Source organism: Aptenodytes patagonicus, chromosome 1 (assembly GCF_965638725.1).
Source record: "Aptenodytes patagonicus chromosome 1, bAptPat1.pri.cur, whole genome shotgun sequence".
NCBI lineage: Eukaryota > Metazoa > Chordata > Aves > Sphenisciformes > Spheniscidae > Aptenodytes > Aptenodytes patagonicus.
Window position 1 is genome coordinate 770,094 of NC_134949.1, and position 17,263 is coordinate 787,356.

Here is a 17,263-nt window from a genome sequence, read left to right on the forward strand (position 1 = left end):
ACGGTTAAGTTGCTCGGGCTGCCTTTCTAACAAGTACAAAAGGGTTTGGCAACGTGACTGGAAAGATAGCTGTGGGGCACCTACTTAGATGTATTGCCTCCGCTTGCTTTAAAACCGGATCTATAGAAGAGGCTTGCTTTGCTGACCTTTGCTATAAACCTAATGTAGCCGACAGCTGGAGCAGAGTATCTGAAACATCAGAGCAGAAACAAGAGACAGAGCTGCTCCGTAAGCACCTCTTACACCAAGGATACTGAGCTATCTACAGCATAGCGTTGTTTTGCAGAGTTCCTTCCAACCCCACAGCAGCAGATGCGAGAGTGGATGGAAATACTTAATGATGTATTTCTTGCTCACTGAGGTCACACCTGCACTGGGTTGTTTTTTTTTTTTTAAAAGGATTTTGTAAACTGTAGTCTTCAGAATTCAGATAGCAACCAGTATTTAAAATGCCAGCTAGAGCAAGCTGTGCTCAAACTGTAAATAAGACTCGGAGCCCAGAGCAAGCATTGAAGCGGACAGTGCCAGTGAAAATTAAGCAGCACTGGTCCTCACGAAGCTTCTTCAACTTTAAGCATTCAACAACAATTAAGAGCTTGCGTGCTTAATATCAAAAATCCTAGTAGTGAACTGCCACCCATCTGGGTGTTTTCTGTACCAACCAGAACGGCAGTAAGGTCTCTCAAAGACATTTTGGAAACTATTTCTCCCTCTGAAGAACAGGGCACAACTGATATTTGTTTGTTACACAATACTTTGCTACTTGAGCCAGAGGCACCAACATTTCTGAGCCTTCCTGGAGGAGGGTTGTGATCTTGCCAGTCCTCAAAGAAACGAGCTTTAAAAAAAAATCTCACAAACCACTGGTATTTCTATAACATGGGTGCAGAAAACAAAAGCAAACTAAATTTGAAAATTAAGCTAGAGATTAGAACAATTCCCTTGACCTCAAGTAACACAGGGGAAAAGTCATTGTGTGGCTTCAATCCAGATTTCCCACCACCCGTAACAGCCCAATTTGAAGTAACACATGATGCTCTACCAGATACAGGTGTTTGTTTCAGGGTGGGTCATACCCCGAGGCACCTGGGGATTTCTGTTCCTTTCAAACCACTTTATTAGAAATACGTTTTTTCAAGAACAAGTTAAATTCTGCTCTTCTGCTGATTCTTGGGTTCAGCAGACAACTCACAGACTGGCTTGCTAGCAGGCAGAAAATCATCAGGATGAACGTCGCCCTTGGGGCTGTCTACCTCTTGCCGATGCAAAGGGGCTTACACCGATACGTCCATTAACAAGTCTGTTGATACAACACCCACACCTTGTAAGGGCACATCTGAAAATGGCGATGGGGAGCCTGAGGGCAGTATGCCTTTTGCAGACCGCTTGCAAAACCATGAGGATCAGATTTGTCCTCTTCTCTGTGCTACAGCAAGAAGTCCTGACAGAACGTCTGGAGGGATCAGATTCGCTATTCCCCTCTTCAGTTTTGTTAAAAGGTATCTCAGGAGCGATGTTAGAATCATAGAATCATTAAGGTTGGAAAAGACCTCTAAGATCATCAAGTCCAACCGTCAACCCAACACCACCATGCCCACTAAACCATGTCCCTCAGCGCCTCATCTACACGTCTTTTAAATACCTCCAGGGATGGGGACTCAACCACTTCCCTGGGCAGCCTGGTCCAATCTTTAACCACTCTTTCAGTAAAGACATTTTTCCTCACGTCCAATCTAAACCTCCCCTGGCACAACTTGAGGCCGTTTCCTCTTGTCCTGTCGCTTGTTACCTGGGAGAAGAGACCGACCCCCACCTCGCTACAACCTCCTTTCAGGTGGTTGTAGAGAGCGATGAGGTCTCCCCTCAGCCTCCTTTTCTCCAGGCTGAACAACCCCAGTTCCCTCAGCCGCTCCTCATCAGACTTGTTCTCCAGACCCCTCACCAGCCTCGTTGCCCTTCTCTGGACACGCTCCAGCACCTCAACGTCCTTCTTGTAGTGAGGGGCCCAAAACTGAACACAGTATTTGAGGTGCGGCCTCACCAGGGCCGAGTACAGGGGCACGATCACTTCCCTGCTCCTGCTGGCCACACTATTGCTGATACAGGCCAGGATGCCATTGGCCATGTTGTAAAGGAACAGCTCAGACAGGATTTTACATGCAATGTTGTTTGGTTTTTTTAGACCCAAACAAATGACCTGAAGGATATAGAGAGAGATGACTCCATAACTGAATCACAGAACTGGTGAAGTTATGACAACCATGACCGCAGTTTCCAACACAGACCATACACTGTTTTCTCTCAAACCAAAGCAGAAAAAAAAAAAGTGATTTAGGAACAAGCACCTTTCAGACCTTGGTTACACACAGCAGCCGAAGCTTATAGACGTTGTTTTCCTTCTTTCTAGGTCACCTACAATATAAAGTGAAAACACCAAACAGTCCCACGTACCAGGAAACTGCAGTTCAGTTTTGCTAAAAGAAAAGCTGTAGGAGCTTCCTGCGTGCCACAGTTTTGTACACAAATACCTACAACAATCCAATATGCCATTGTCATCGCTATTAAATCAATTATCCCCTTTATTCTTACTACGTAATGAGAGCAATGGCGCACTGTAGTCTATTCAGTGCTTCCTCAGTAGATCCCATAAACAGATCCAATGTCCCAGTGCTGGCTGCAAACAGACAAGATGCACAAGGCAAGTGGTTTTGCCTCAGCTTTATTTTGTTCAGTCCATTTGGCCATCTGTATTTAAAGGCCGTTTATAAAGATGGGTCTATCACTCAGCTCTCTACCTACTCCAAGTCAGGTCGGCTTCCGCTGTACCTATCAGTCTCAAGAAAATACCGACAGACACACGTTTCCAAGGTTAGGTAGAGGGTCGATACGTGCTGTTTCCCATCCATCAAGCCACTAACTCTAACCGCAAACATGGCACGGCTTTGTCAGTTAATCACCAAACCATCTGTAAAAAGTTCACTTCTTTATCAGCCCTGGAAATTTAAGAAATCAGGCCAGTGCTCCCGTTAGTCTCAGCAATTCCTCTTGCATCCAGTTCCCACCATTGGCTTTTGCACCAAGAAGTTAAATACTCGCCTGCTAACAAGTATTTTTAAAAGTCTCGAGCGCTTCCGAGGGGTTTTTGGCCTTTCCCAAAGGATTAACTGTACAGGATTTTCCTGAAGTTTAAGGTATAAAGATACATTGTGTTTGAGAGGAAGACATGAAAGAGCCATACTTGGAGACTAACAATGATCCCCACACGAGCTTCCTTGTGCAACGGAAAGGCAAGCTTTAGGGACGCGGCAGAAAGGTTGCCAAGGAAGGAGCCTAACAAAGCGTTTGGGGCTTTGTTTGTAGATGTGAATGCACCAGCAGGCCCGAGCTCGCCAGCCATCAACAAAACCGCGGCGAGGCAGAGCCGGGGTGGCACCGGTGCCCAGAACGGAGGGTGCCCTCACCCTGGGACACCCACCACGCTGCATTCAGTCATGTCAAATACTTTTTTTTTTTTTTTAACAGTTTCCAGGCTTTGAAGACCAGGCCTTCGTTCAGCAGCTGCACCAGAAGCAAAAGCAAGTCGTCCAGGCTATTTCTCAAGCGTTGCGGCTTTCTCTAGCTATGTGACTAAGCCTCTGCACACAAATCTCCGATCTCAGCACCTCACAGGAAGACAGGGGCTCATTAAAGCCGCTCTGGCACAAGTGACACCACCACAATCGGAGGAAGGGAAAAAAGGTAGGGGTTTTTTTGTAACATGACCAGCAGAACAGCAGAGGGTATTGCCAAAACACAGGAACACATAGTCCTCATCGCTGTGGCCAGGCAGTTTCCTCCGAAACCACCTCTGAGCCGTACAGATGGAAGGGCTGGAAAGAGACTGGGAAGTTTCCCTGGAAGGGTTTGGAAGGTGCTCTCACAGCTGGCCATTTTAAAGCTCTTCGAAGCAAAGCCTCCTACCCAGCAGAAGCACCAAATCCACTTGGAGAGGGGGACTAGGACAGAGGAGCGAGTTTGCACCTGCTGGAGCTGGAGTTAGGAGCTCCAGCCTCATCACCCAGCCCTTTTGCTTCTGATCCAAGAGCTCGTTCTAGCACATCTGCTCAGGCTTAATTATCCCCCTTCCCTCTCAACTCCCTAACGAGAGGCACATCAGTTATCTGAAGACAGAGCCCAGGGGAGTTTTACAAATCAGCCATCCCAATTTACGTCCACGTATTTCTGATAGCTGCAGGAAAAGCACTCGCCTCAAGGTTTCCTGCAGGAATTACAATACCTGAAGTTTGTTACGCAGATCAAAAAAAAAGCAGCCAATTTAAAACTGAACTTTGTAATCGAGTTTTGCATACATCACCGTAATACAAGCCACACTATCAATATAAGTGCTATTGTTAGACCACTGCTATTCCCAGCTTTTAGACTGTGTTATTGAGCTTTGGAAAGTGAAGGCAGTGCTTGCTTATAATTAGTTAAATTCATCTGAAACAGAAGATTCCTTGACATCATCTGTTTGGATCACCATTACAGAAGGGACAAAAGGAACACTACTGCAACTGCACTAAAAACTAATTAACACAGTTTAGTCATTAGCAGGTGCAGCTGCCTGAAAAGTGGGATTTTGTCACCGAGTTTGAAGTATCTCCTCCTTCAGAGATGAGCTGAAAAAAACCCCAAAGCTTACACCACTACAGAACAAAAAGCCTAGCACTGACCTCTGCCAGATGCTCTGAATTACAGGTGACCTCCAGCAGACCCAGCGAGAGTTTCAAAGACACACATTTATCACAGCCTCCTTTAATAAATCAGAATTAAGCAGACTTGACACACTTTAAGCCATTTTGGATGACAATATGACTAATCCACAGAAAACCCCCAATTAACCAGTGTGCTACTGCAAATAAACAGAATCCCGAAACAACTGAGGAAGTTAAAATAAAGGACAGCTTGGAACTGCAGAACCAGCACACTGCTCCCAGCAGCCTCAAAATTTTCCCTCGTACTGTCAGAGTGACTTATTTCCCCCCCGCTTTCCTCATCTCTGCCACCTTGACAATTTTAGCAGAGATGTGGGGCTCGAAAGAAAGGAGGTGGGAACATTTTCTACTTGAGAGGTATTTTAAGGTTAATGAGAAAAGCGCTTCCCCCTTTGCTCCGAGTGCGAGCTGTTCCCATCCCCAAACCAGCGCAGATCTCCGGCAGCAACCAGAGTTCAGCAATCCACAGCTTTTGGGCTGCGGAGGCAGTCAACCGACACACGGGCAACCAAAAACTGGACAGGCTTCTCCTCTTGGCCAGCTGGAACCACTGTCAACCCAGGCAGGACTCAAACCCGTCATCCCGCGGGGTGAGAAGCTCCATATCCTATTACTAGCTCAGCAAACTGCCTGTGCTCTTCCCTACAACTCCCTCTCCGCTTCATATGGTGTTATTCGGGAACTTTGCGAACAAACCTCAGTGGCGTCCCTGCTCTGTGTGATTAAAAAGCAAAAGCAGACAGGGATTTCCATCCCTCGCCTTCAGCAGACGTATGACCAGTTGTAGGGCACAGCCCAAGCAGACAACCCAGAAATAAGGACCGGGCAGGAGGTTGGAAACAAAGCCTCACACTTCTGGCTCTCATGCTAAATTTAGTCCAGTCTCGTAATGACCTAAAAACAGTTGATGTGGGTTTCTGTGACGCAGGTGGCAGCCTGGTCAGCTCCATTCAGTTCCTAAGGGAAGAACGTGAACGCTGCAAAGTCTTGATGCCATTCGGGTGACTTCGGGAGAACCAAACAGTGAAAAGTAGCTATCGATTCACGCCTATATACAATGGCTTTGACTGAGCCAAGCGGTTTCAGCTTCTGATCCATCCTGTATCTTGCAAGAATTAGGGGAACATTCCCCCCCAGCCCTGGTGTTTTACACGCTCTTGACTGCAATTTTTGTGTATTAAGGAAAACGAGCGAGAGAAAACAAACACCAGTGACAAGGCACACTTAGTAGCAGAAGCACATAACCTGCCAGCTCAGGACCCTCTTTCCATTAAGGGGCTTTTCTATTGTTTGAAGTGCCTTGTAAAGGAGAGTAAAAGCCTTCAACATCGTAGCACCATACACCTGACTGCGCAGCCTTTCCCTGGGTGCTCAGCAACAGAACCCCAGCTGCTCTTTGAAATAAAACAAAACCTACAGAGGATTATGAAGTTCGCTTATCTTAAGACTCGTTTCTTGTGCCTTCCAAGTCTGCAGAAAACTGGCGAGAAAGAGTTGCACACAGAATATCCTGAAGTGTCCTCATTACACTGAACTTCAGGTAGCAGCGAAGAAACCTGTGACTTTGGAAGCCACCAAGAGGCACAGAGGACAATTTAAGGACTCACTTGCTACTGAGCTGTACATATTCTGAGACTCTTTTAAAAAAACCACAGTAATGCAACTCCTGACCCTGAAGAATCCCATTGCACCCCAGCCACACCGAGCAGGAAGCCCTTGCAAACAGATAAACAGAAGTCGAAAAAAAGGAAACTACATCAAATGCAATATTCATCAGCAGACGACTAAAACTTTTGGCTCTAACAAGACAGAGATGCTGGTTCAGACTCAAACTAGCTGGTTATAACTTAAGCTGTTCTCATGCCCGATCCCCCCTTACGCAACCAACTCCAGAGAAAAACTAATGGAGGAGAACAGTTTGGAAGGCCCCAAAGCCACGTGCACAACGTTGAGACGTTGAGAAGAGGCACCAGCAGCACCTGGGCTCTCTCGAGGCACCTTTGCATGACAGCCTCAAATCGCCTTCACTAGAACCCCCATGCAGACAATAACCCCACAAAACACATTTCTTGCTATGACTAAACAGGCAAATCATCTTTGCTTAACCCTGACTCTTCTTCTGATGCGTCACGCTGAAGTGACGAAAGATTTTTTCTTTTTCCAGAGAACTGACATTTGAAAAGCTGCAGCAGGTCAGTGCGAAGGGACAAATTGTCAGCGAGTAGAAGTCACCGTAAAGGGGTGACTGCGGATCCTCAGGTGCACAAATCAACGTGTGTCTGCAGGAACCGACGTAAAGCAACTCAGGGAGAGGAGCTCCCATGTTGGCATTTGATCGCTCCGAATCCTAACGCAAGAAGCTAATCCTCTAGCTTCAACATACGCCGAGAATCAAACACACCCCTCTCCTAAACAATCTATACTCTAAATCGGTAAAACTGAGTTTAGCAACAGAGTATGGGCAGATGGTTTAATTGTCCAGCGGTCAATAAGCTTTGCAGGACTGAACATCAAGTTCATTTCAGCGGGTCAGCAAATTTTCTTCTTTCTTTCAGAGCATATGCACATTTGTGGCATGCTTTTAAACGCAAAATAGTGCCTTCTCATGGATGCAAGGGCTTAACATTATGAGAACATTATCGCTAATCATTTCAATTTTACAATATTTTTTGTTTTCATTTGGCAAGATGCAAGTCTCAATATTATGCTGCGGAAATTCAAGCAGTGACCAGTAATTAAAACAGGGTTCACAGTTTAAATGACTTGCTGAAACCACGGGGGTATATTTCTTCAGTCTTGCACTTAACCCCAACTAGTGTTTTGAGATCCCGCCCCCCGCCCCAACCGCTACTGCTGTGGCTCTTCTCCACGTGTAAAACGCACTGCTTTTGCCCTCTGCAAAGTTAGAAGAACATGGCTATTTACTGGCGAAATCTCCTCCTCCTTGATCCAAACAAGGCAAGTATTTAAACTTACCTTTTCAGGGCAACCTTCTGGTCACACTGCCAGCATCAAACAAAAGAAAACACGGCAGAAACCATGAATTAATAAAAAAACCTGGGTTATGACTAATTTATAACTTTCCCAGCAGTTGCAAGCAAGCCAGAATCTGTTTAAATCCAAGACCTTGGAGCTTTACACAAAACACACGAGTTCATTACGGTGTCCACAATTTTTAAAAAAGCATGAAGCAGCACTAGCCGTAAGCTCACTCGCAGGGCACAGTCGCTCCTATCAGCCACGAGAAGGGTGAGTTAACACCTCCTCGCATACCTTCCCTTTCAAGGAACACAGACTCCGGTACTGAGTTACAAGGATCTGATTTCTGACATCTCAACTTTTCAACCGAGCATCGTCCCCCCCAGTCTCTCAAAGCCGCATTCTCTTGTTGGGATCTAAGCTTACCCCAATAACCATGCACAGATTCCTCCCCTAGGCCAGGAGTATTAAGTTACCTACGATGCCAGGTCTGTTAAACAAAACGCTGTGGTTTTGTTTAGCTTCCTATTTTCACTGCTTCCCTGATTTCACAACTGACACAGTGGCAGGCTGAAAGCCTTAAAAGAAAAAAAAAAAAATTAAAAAAAATTAAAAGAGGAGGTGGCTTCGGTAGCACCGAGGAGTAAGTCGGTATAACCGTGCTGAGTCACATCGCAGTTAAGATTTGACATTTCCAGGATAAGTGCTTCACTCCTAGAAGGGTTGTTTCTTTATTTCATCCCTGTTTACTTTACAATCCTGTCATACAAATTAGAGGATTACAAAGCAAGGCCATCACTGAAACTTTTGCGGAAATCAGTCCACGACATGCCATTCTTGCCCAAGTGAACTGCAACTGCCACCGCCAAGCATGAAGCAGATACCTTCAAGAAGTATCACAACGCACCGCTACGGAGGACTGCTCCCAAGCACCACTGACACGGACACATCTCTCACACAGAACATGAGCTCAGCATGAAAGCAGCCCAATTATTGCGAGGTTTAAAACTTGCCTTGCTGCTACGTGAAACCAGCACTCTGCACGCATTCATATTCAGCTGTGTCGGCTTTGAAGATTTGAGGGGGAAGGTCAGTGAGTTTGAATTAATGGTATTAGACAGAAGAAAAACATAACCGGTTTCATTTGCCTTCAGCAGAAAGGAGAGCGCAAGACAGCATTAGCTTCCACCAGCTTTGATTAAATGTATCACCAGGGAGAAACCTCTCCCCACCCCTAAAGAGAAAAAAAAAGTAAAGAAAGAAAGAAGAGAAAAAAGAAAAAAAGAGGACTTCCCCAAACAAACCAGCTTGGAAACAGCCAGGACACGAGAGCAATTTTGGGATTGCATCCATCACCAACTCCATGCCATGTTCTCTTCCTTCAGGTTTCAAAAGCACCGGGATCCTCTCAGTGCAGATCTCCCAAGGCTGATACTGGTTTAAGAAAAGCCAACAGCCCCCCTCTCCAAATGCATTTAAAAACCAAACCTGGTTCTTTTCAAAATTAAAAAAAAAAAAAAAAGATCTGGCTTCAAACCATTTACAGTTGACTGAGCAAGACTTAAAGGAGCAGCTTCATTTGCCCCTAAAACCAAGATGAGTTTTAACTCTTCAACCACGTCCACAATGGCGATCAAGAACTAAACTGCAGCTTCACAGCACGGTTTTAAAATAGCATTTAGATCTAGAGACAGCTTTAAGAACAAAATGATTTTCGAGCTCCGGTCTTGCCTCAGCAGACAACCTGGGTTTATGTTCTCATCCAGCTTTTCTGCTGCAAAAGAACAGGTGTCTCATCGGACATTCGCCCCTGCCCCGACGCGTCGCTGCGCAGCTCCAGAGCACGCCTGGTCTTGCCACCGTCAAGAAAAAACAAAGCAACACAGCCCACCGAGAAATGCCAAGTGCTTAAGTTAATAATTTATCAATCTCTTCAACTTTGCATCTATCACTCTACCACGCTGGAGGTTAATCAGGGACACGCAGGCCTGCGTGTACCACACACTGATTTTTACCTTTTTCAGGGGGTATGCTCAATAACTGCGTAAGTACCTGATCCTATCCTAAATCCTGTCAGGTTTTAGTCAAAATCTCAGACGTTACGGACTGCCAGAGTCTCTCCAGTGCAAACATGCTTAAGCTTACCTTTCAATGTCACACCTTGCTCAGGGGCCGGGAGCAGGCAGACCTGACACTATTCATCCCCTCTCAATACCATTCATTCATTATGCATACCACTACCTCATCCCCTCTTGTTCACCTCCGTTTGGATATAGTCTGTCCCAATACAGTCATTATAAAAGGTCCACAGACGGCTGACTAGAAACAATCAGCTGTTACACGGAGAGTACCCAGGCAGTCGGGAAGGCAGCAATGATTTGCACATCTATAATTTACACGCTAAGTCCCCCACCACTGCTCTCGCAGGAGAGAGCGCCCAAGGCCAGGTGAAAAGCCCACTGGAATTTGGAAATAATGCAAAATTTAGCTAACAATCAACTGTCAGCTTTTAACCTCAACCTTTCACAGGGGATGACAAATGCCTCCAGGGTTAAGCTCCCCTAAAGGGCAGCAAGTGTCATAAATGCAGACTTTTCCTAACAAAAACATTAAAACAAATTTAAAACATTCATTTTTAAGGGAGTATCACAAAAAAAAATTAAAGCCAGCTACAGCCAGATAGTGCAAAACGTTTCAGAATAATCCACCCAGACACTCTGTTTGTACAATCTCAAAGAAAATATCTTATGCTTCTTTCTTCTAGCATTCAGTCCAAGGAAAGCACGCACCAGCGAAATGCAATCATTTCTGGAAAGCAGCATTTGACCCTGTGAAAACGATCGAAAATGGCTATCCCTTCCTCACACTGAGTCAGTAATATCTGGAAATCTACACCACCTCCTGCGCTTTCCTGTATGTGGATCATGCAGAATATACAGGCATGCTCTGTAATTCACAGTTTAAAAGGGATTAGAGGCGACAGACCACCACCACCTCAGTTTAAAAACGATACACGCAGATCCACCCCTCTACCTGATTTGAAACACCTAATGCCAAGAAAATGGACTGCGAGTGATTTGGCTTCTCTTGGAAGGCTGAATCAATTTGCTCCAGGGAATAAGTCAAATGATTTAAGACTAGAGGACAGCTCTTGGAAGCTGCAACGGTAACAAAAAAATAGTATCTTAGTTCTCAATCCAGTACCAGCCCCAGTTTGCAGAGAATCGTTAATGGCTACACAAGCCCAAGAGGCAGTGAAATCACCTTTTTCCAAGAGACTAAATCCACCCTCAATCTCAGACAGATCATTATCAGAGCAGCTGAGGAACTGGAAGAAGATGGAGACCGAAGATGAGGAGATAGCATTTAGAGGTGAGTGGTCATAAGGCCGAAGGGACTGAGCGGCGACAGGAGAGGGAAGAGCCTGGCAAAGACTAAGCAAAGATTGCCTTAGTGATGAGTAAGCGAGGGCTTGTACTTCTCTACAATGGCTGACCAGTATTCAAAGCGTATCAGCGTCAAGGAACAAATGATTCTGAACATCCCAAGAAGGTGGAAAAAAGGTATAAAAAAATTGGGGGGTGGGAAGTGAGAACCACATCGTTCTGCCAGCAATAAAACTAACTGACCATTTCCCTGGTAGAAGGTAGAACACGGGGCGTTTTCTAACGGCGAGGGCAGTTCGTCCGCAAGCTCCCTGCTAGAATCGACAGGCAACCGGCACACAGGCTGCATGACCTAGTAGAAACTAGAGATGGCAAGGTCGTATGATTCTTCAGTCACGCGAGCTCTATTTTGGTGAAGAAAAACAAAGAGCAACGCTCTATGTTCATTATTCCAGAAATACATGGACAAAATCCACAGGGAAATGGAGAGAGTGAAAGGAGGGAAGCTGAACGCACACAGTAAGACACACAATGAAATGCTGAACTCCTATACACCCCCCCACATATATAATTCACATTCAATATTAAAAAAAATGTTATTCAGCAATCTCTCATTTTTGCTGCCAGAATAACATCCAGAATGGCAGGAGAGCAAAGCAGAAAATTCAGACACCTCTCCCTCAGCACCGCATCACCTCTAATTTAAGCAGACAGTAAAACAGATAGCTATTTGGCCGGGAACCCACTCCGTACGGGAGCCTGTCGCTTTAACTGTGGGCACTTTCCTGCCTTAACAACAACCTGTTATGTGTTTATCCTGGTTATGACTCCAATTAAATCATGGTTTAAGAAGGGCACCAAGTACCAACAGGTGCCGAGAACATTAAGTTATACTGCCACCAGCAATCGCTCTGCACTGGGGTGGTTTCAGATGCACCCTTCCCTTCCTAACAGCCCAATTCCTGCTGCTTTACCTCGCTTGAAGAAAAAACATAAGAAAACAATCAGGGAGAAAACTCTATCAGGACTCTTAATTTAAGCACTCCTTTGCTTTTTGCTTGCAATAGGATACAGGACAGGGAAGGGCAGAGGGCTCCAGGAACGGGATCCTGCCCAAGAAGTGAAAGCCTGTGCAGCCAGCGAGTTGCCCCTTCGGGAGGAGGGCAGGATTGCCAACCACCACCTCTGCCCTCAGGCAGCCCCCGTTGTCCTCGGGCATCTCCCCCTTGCTGCCGGTGCTCGCGCGGAGGCAGCAAACCTGGAGCCTCCAAGGAGCAAGCTGCCACCACCTTCTCCCAGAGCGATCCAGCGGCGAGGTGTGAGCTCCGTGCGTGCCCAAGCCTCCGAAGGAGGCACTCAGCACCTTGCAGGATTTACACCCTCGGCTTCTAGCTTAACAGTCTGCTCAACCTGCTCCAGGTACAACAGGTAGGCACAAGGTAAGACAGCAATTAAGCACGTATTTGAAGGAGCGATTAATTGATGTTCTTCCAAAACCAAAGAAAACACTGACAGAGCACACCTCTGCTTTCCATGAGCTCAAGAGAGGAAGGCAGCAGCGCAACACGGGGCAACTCCTCGTGCTTGCCACTCAGGTATCAACAAAGCAAGCGTCCAGCAATCTCAAGGCTTTGCTTACAAGCTTTTAATGAGATTTTTTTTTTTTTTTACGGTTTTAAAAAAAGAACATAATTTTAATGCTAGTGCACAGCGATAACCAGAGCCAAGACAAAACGCAAGCTGTACTTACATGAAGATTAAATGTAATATTTCCCTGGCAAATGGAACAATGCAGAGCCTCATCAGGGGGCATCTTCTGCTTAATCCTACATATTAAGACTTTAACAGGGTTTGCAAGATTCACAGCCATGCTCGAAGCTAACGTTATTGGCTGCTGCTGCTAAGAAATGTTGAACACATGGGAGTGCACTCAGCGAGACGCGTTTCCAAAAGCTTGCTGGGATTGTAAGATAGCCGTGATGACACTTAAAAACAATCACCTACTACAAATCCAAGCCTGCCTGGACCACAGTATAGCTTCTTAGAAAAGACAGAAGAAATATCAAGCACGCCCTTCTAGACACAGCAGCAGAAAGGAGAGCAGGGACACCATTTTACAAGGCAAGCCACTTGTTTTACTGAAATCCTGCCTGCACTTTTTTTTTTTTTAAACTGTTACTACAAAGAAACAGCTTCCACGATTTGTTTAATCAGCAGTTAGTAATCTAATGCCAGTTTAGTCTTAAGAACTGGGTACCATAAGCATAATCCTAAAGACGACTGCCATTCTATTCAGAACACCAAAATCACCACTCCGAGTTTGGGGAACGAGACGAAGAAATAGTTAAAACTACCCAAACACAGAGCGATACAAAAGCTTTATTTTTCTTATTTTAAATAGGGCCGGGATGTCAAGCTAGAACAGGCACTCTGCTCCAAGCTGTCTTAACCAAATTCATATTCTACAGTTTCATCTCAATGACCATCGCAATTATATGATTAAGCAGGTGCACTGCGCTTTCAGGTCTGTTCGACAAGCCCGAGCTTCAATAGCCTCCGCGATCAAACTGACAAGGCAACAATGGAAGAGTGAACTTACAGTTCCAGCCAAGAGCCCGTCCTTTCGGGGGGAAAAAAATCCAGCCGCCAGCAAAGACGCCGCATTCAGCTCTAAAAGCAGCAAGATGATACCCTTGAAAGTTGTCATTTAGGCAACAAAGATGATTTATTTATTTTTTTCCTCTAGTTGGTTTGGTTTTAGCAGAACGATCCGTGGATTTAAAGTTCTCGTAACGGCAGGTAGCACTATACGTTCCGAGCCGCGTTTAACCGGATTTTATTTATAAGCCACAACCTGTGCCAGTATTTCTGACTGCTTTGGGGGAAGGAGGGGGCCTCTCCCACTTCTGAAACGGGGCCGTCGCCACGTCTTTATGCCACCACGCGATTACCCTCATCCCTGGAAACCTCATTAAAACGGAGCCCCAGAAGTAGAGCAGAAAGAAGTGTAGCGTGACATTTTACAATTTGCATTCTGACTCGTAAAAGTTTCCAGAAATGTCTATCCTTAAACAAAAAACAAAAAACACCCCCACAACAACAAAACATCACCAAACCCTACCAAAACAAGACATTCCAGCGCACATGCTCTTCCCCTGGGGACAGGCCAAAGCGAACAAAGCCACGTGACTGTCCTATTGCTCAATGCGACTCTTGGAAGGTGTTCAAGTAGGATGATAAGTGCGGTGTAAGCCTATAATGAACATAAAAAGGAATTTATCCCAAATGTAAACTGTGTCCTACCCTTTGCCTCAGCTGATCTCAGCGGAGCAAACACGGGGAGTTTTGCGATTACAAAATACTCTGCAGGTAAACTAAGGAGCTTTGTACCTTTATTCTCCTTGACTCAGGACGAGCCTAAAATTAGAAGGGAGCACAACGCGCCGTGTATTACGCTCCCCGGTAGCTCCGATGCGTGTTACAAACCTTCAGCTCTGTAAACTGGTCAGAACAGGGAGATTCAAATGAAGCTGGGCACTATTTATAATTCCTTTCATGCACAGAACAGGGTGACACTTCCCTTTTCCCAACCCCGATGCTTAAAAATAGAGCTTGGGGACTACAACCCAGCCAGAAGCATCTATCCACAAAAGGAGGAAAATAAATCAGCGCAAAATAAACTCCCGTCCAGGGGAGGCTGCGAACAGCTCGTCCTGGAGCGCCCGCCTTGCTTCCCGGAGCAGAACAATAAACCCCGGCTTGGAACCACCGCGGCCGGCGGCAAACGGCCCCGTGGTCCAGGGGGGCTGCAGGGTGCCGGGGTGCGTCCCCCCCACGGGTGTAAACACGCTGGCTGGGGCACCCCATCAGCTGCGGGCTCGCTCCGCCCCGGCCCCGGTTTCCGGGTAGTAACAGAGCAGCCAATCCGCGGAGTTGCGAGCTCTGCCGGAGGCCTCTTGCCTGCAAACACGGCTCCAAGGCCGGCAGCTCGCCCCGAAGCTGGGGGGGAACCGGGGATGGGATTCCCCCCCTCCTCCGGCACCCTGCAGTCGCCGGGGTGGGGGCGCCTGGGCTGGGGGCTACCTGGAGAGGCCTGGCCTCGAGCTCGAGAGCTTCCCGGCAGGCCTACGGGACATCCCCACGCTTCCAGGCCGCTGGCGAGCGGGTCCCAAGGCGTTTTGGGGGGTGGGGGTGGGGGGGACGGGACACACACACACACACACAGAGCCTCCTTGCAAAGCCATGCTCGCAGGTGGGGTGCAGGCAGTGCCCCCCACTCTGTGGGTACGCAGGTCATCCAAGAAACTTCAGCAAGCGTGGTGGGGGGCAGCAGCCCCCCGGGGAGGGGAGGAAGGCAGCGTGGCTGCCCGCTGCAGGCCCTTCCCCAGCGTTTGCACAACGTTGCGAGCGTGATCAGGAGAGAAACAATGAGTGACTCAGAGTTTCAGCACATAATCATCCAGGCGATTATTAAACATCAGTTCAACACATTAGCGTGCACACACAGAGCTCTGCCCCCCCTCCAGCTCCAGAGAGCCGAGCAACCTCTCCCCTTCCCTGTTCACAAAGAGGCATCCACAAAAGGACACGGACGTGTTAGGATTGAAAATAGGAATAATAAAAAGACCCCACTCGGCTCCTAAACCTGTCAGAGCAGGAGAAGGCAGCGGTGTTATTCACTCTGGCCATCACCCCCTCCCTACTCAAAAAGGTAGCCCTTGGCAGGCCATAAATCCATGCCATTATTCTCCATCAGAGACACGAAAAGGGGCTGAAAAGGGAAACTGTAATGAAAATGGCAGCAAAAGGCCGGGGGGGGGGGGGGGCGAGGTGGAGAGAAAACCCAACCCAACAACAAAACCCTCAAGCCCCGGGGAGGAGCAGCCTTCAAGTACATTCCTTCAGACGAGCCCTCTCTCCTTTGGTCACCACCAAGACCCTCCTCGCTCCCACGTCTGGAACCAGTCCCTTATTTCAGATCAGCTTCCAGAGAGGAAGATTCCCCAAGTGAAGCGTCTCGGGAGCCTGGGCCTAGCGAGCTGCGCTCACCCCGGGCAGGCGAGGCAAGAAGCCAGGCAGACAAACAAAAAAGGCTGGGGAGGGAGGAGTGGTGAGGAGAGTCATCTGACACATCCAACTTCCTAAGTTTGTTGTCCGCAGGAGACCGACCGCTCTAACCCTCACCCCTCAAAACACCGGGAAGGCTGCGCCGACAATAACAAGAGCTTCGCTTTTTGGAAAAGCCTTGGGTTTCTTTTGTCGGGGGGGGGGGGGGGGGGAGAAGGAGAACAGAGCGGAAACTACCCAGCGTCGGGAGGAATGCCAGATATTCGGGGCTTTCTACCTACCACCGCACGGCCCGGCCGCCGCTAGAAATAGAGAGCGAGCGAAGCCACTTCAGAAAAACCTGCTCTTTGTCTCCTAAAATGCTGCGATCGCTGGAGATGCTGGCTACAAACCGAACAAAAAGGGGGGGGAAGGAGGGAAGGGGGAGGGGAAAGGAGAGCAGCAGAAGATCAGGTTGGGCCCCTCTCCGGCCCCGACCTCTTTCCAGACTATCCCTAAGGAAGATTTTATTTTTCCCCACACACACTAAACAGCTGGAATTCCCGACCCTCCTCCTGGTGCAATTAAGCATCGATCGCAACTGGCGTTCGGCAGAGTACGACGTGTGTAACTTTAAACCCCCAGATAAAAATAGCTCAGATTCAAGCATGATCAGTAGTCATTTCCTATTTGCTTAAAAACAAGGCGAAAAATATACGGAGAGCAGCTTTGTAGGGAGAAACGCGCAGGCTGAACGTCAAACAGAAGTTTCCTTCGATAAGCCACCCTCACGCCACAAACAGGAGCGGTGCCGCTCCTCCCTCCCTCCCCCCGAAAAAAAAAAAACCCAACCCACAAAATCCAAGTAAGTTTATCTCCCTCTGGAAACTAAATCAGACCCGTTTCTCGACCCCTCGACACCGCCAAGTTAGAGCCACCAGACCCAGGTCCTGCTGGGGGAGGTCAGGCACATTCAGTCAACGGAGCTGAAAAACATTTCAGCCACTCTTGTCGTTTCTACCCCCTCTCGGCACACACCGCCACCTCGTAAACAAAAACTATTAATAAAACAACCCTAGAACCAAATTCCCAATGATA

The 17,263-nt window shown here is 47.3% G+C and overlaps 1 protein-coding gene across 1 annotated transcript in view; it reads right to left on the bottom strand.

Annotated features, from left to right (window-relative positions):
- Window positions 1-17,263, bottom strand: part of UBE2H (ubiquitin conjugating enzyme E2 H) — a 53,846-nt gene that overhangs the window by 35,545 nt on the left and 1,038 nt on the right. The window lies entirely within an intron of this gene.